Source organism: Odocoileus virginianus, chromosome 15 (assembly GCF_023699985.2).
Source record: "Odocoileus virginianus isolate 20LAN1187 ecotype Illinois chromosome 15, Ovbor_1.2, whole genome shotgun sequence".
Lineage (NCBI taxonomy): Eukaryota > Metazoa > Chordata > Mammalia > Artiodactyla > Cervidae > Odocoileus > Odocoileus virginianus.
In genome coordinates, this window is record NC_069688.1 from 54,265,817 (window position 1) to 54,268,168 (window position 2,352).

A 2,352-nucleotide genomic window follows, 5' to 3' on the forward strand; every position below is an offset into this window, starting at 1 on the left:
TTTAGGTGTATTTTTTTTGTTTTATAATAAAATATTCATCTGGAGATTAATGTGATATACTTTTGATAATTTCCTTTAAAATGTCAACAAAAAGTTTTGAGCCATCCAGTCTAACAAGAGAATGTGTTTATTTGCATTGAGGAAGAGAAGCATGCCATAAGTTTCAGTGCCTGTGTAAGCATGTGTGTGTACGTGCACATGTAAGAGAGTGTGGCAGATAAAGGAACAGGTCCGAGTGCAGGAAGGAGCCATGTTGATAAGGTGTTTGGTGTGATGATATCCGTACACTTAACACCCTCCTTTTCTTGGGCCAAAGAAGATGGCATCAAACTATGATTTTTAATGGTTTTCCCTCCTTTTCTTACCTCATATTTTTAAATGTGGGAGAGAGGGGTCTTAAATCTAATAAGTATTGTAATGAAGCTTAATAGTAACTCAAATGCTGATTTTTTTTTCAGATGTTAGGTTTTTAACAAAATCTCTATCAGCCACCATACTAGCTTTATATATTGTTTAAGGTAATTCTGAAAGGAATGAAAAAATTTAAAATATACAATCTCTTTTGAGATTTTACATTGTATCACATTTATTTGGGTTTGTAATACCAAATGCACCCCATTTTAAAATGTGGCATGGAATATATAGAATATGGTTGGTAACTAAATTTGTTTTCAGACTTTCCCCAAGATAGGTAACAATGTGAAGTGTTCCAAAATCAGAGTTGGAAGTTATGTCCCTTGGAAAGCTACTTAACCTTGGGGCTTTACTTGCCTCATCTTTGTGAATGGTGATATCCCTTTTGTAAGCTTGTTGTGAAGATTAAATTATATAGTATGTGAAAATGATATGACATAGTGTGGTGTTTAGTTCAGAATAAGTGCTTAATAAGTGCTCTCTTCTTCCTTCTATCTAAGTTAATTGGTACCACGTGTTTCTTACAGTAAAGCATTTGATCACATGTCTATTCATTCCCTAACATCAATCTGTTAAAACCTACTCAGCTGTCATTTTATCTTATTGCTAGTAAATATAAACATGTCTAGCTTTATGTTCATGTAAGTTGAAATAACTTTGAAAACCACCCACTCACTCTAACCTTCTGTTCCTGTCTACTTTAAACCTATTTGAGCATCATGAAGGGCTCCCAGGCCTTTCACAGAATCTTTTTGGCTTCTTCTGCCCCTGCTTCCCTTCTCTTCCAACCAGATCTACAGCGCACCCACTGTTCCTTAGACTACTTCATGTTTTGCTGTCTTAAAGTTCCTGCTCACCCTCATCATATTCTATCAAAATTCGACTCATTTCTTAAAGTCTGTATCTTGTACGTCAGTGGTTTTCAGGGTGTTTTCCACTCTCAGAGAAGTCCCCTGGAGTCTTGCGGGGGTCCACGTGGTCAAACCAGTTTTTGTAACACTAAGACATTAGTGCTTTTTCACGTTTTCACTTTGTTGACATTTAATACTGTGGTGGAGAGGCAGAGGAACCAGAGATCAAATTGCCAACATTTGTTGGATCATAGAAAAAGCAAGAGAGTTTCAGAAAAACATCTGCTTCTGCTTTATTGACTATGCCAAAGCCTTTGACTGTGGATCACAACAAACTGTGGAAAATTCTTCAAGAGATGGGAATACCAGACCACCTTACCTGCTTTCTGAGAAATCTGTATGCAGGTCAAGAAGCAACAGTTAGAACCCAACATGGAACCACAGACTGGTTCCAAATTGGGAAAGGAGTATGTCAAGGCTGTATATTGTCACCCTGCTTGTTTAACTTGTATGCAGAGTACATCATGCAAAATGCCAGGCTGGATGAAGCACAAGCTAGAATCAAGACTGCCAGGAGAAATATCAATAACTTCAGATATGCAGATGACACCACCTTTATGGCAGAAAGTGAAGAAGAACTAAAGAGCCTCTTGATGAAAGTAAGAGAGGAGAGTGAAAAAGCTGGCTTAAAACTCAACATTCAAAAAACCAAGATCATGGCATTCTGTCTCATCACTTCATAGCAAATAGATGAGGAAACAGTGACAGACTTTCCTTTCTTGGGCTCCAAAATCACTCAGATGGTGACTGCAGCCATGAAATTTTAAAAAGGCACTTGTTCATTGGAAGAAAAGTTATGACCAGCCTGGACAGCATATTAAAAAGCAGAGACATTACTTTGCCAACAAAGTCTGTCTAGTCGAGGCTATGGTTTTTCCAGTAGTCATGTATGGATGTGAGAGTTGGACCATAAAGCTGAACACCGAAGAATTTATGCTTTTGAACTGTGGTATTGGGGAAGACTCTTTAGAGTCCCTTGGACTGCAAGGAGTCAAACCAGTCAGTCCTAAAGGAAATTAACCCTGAA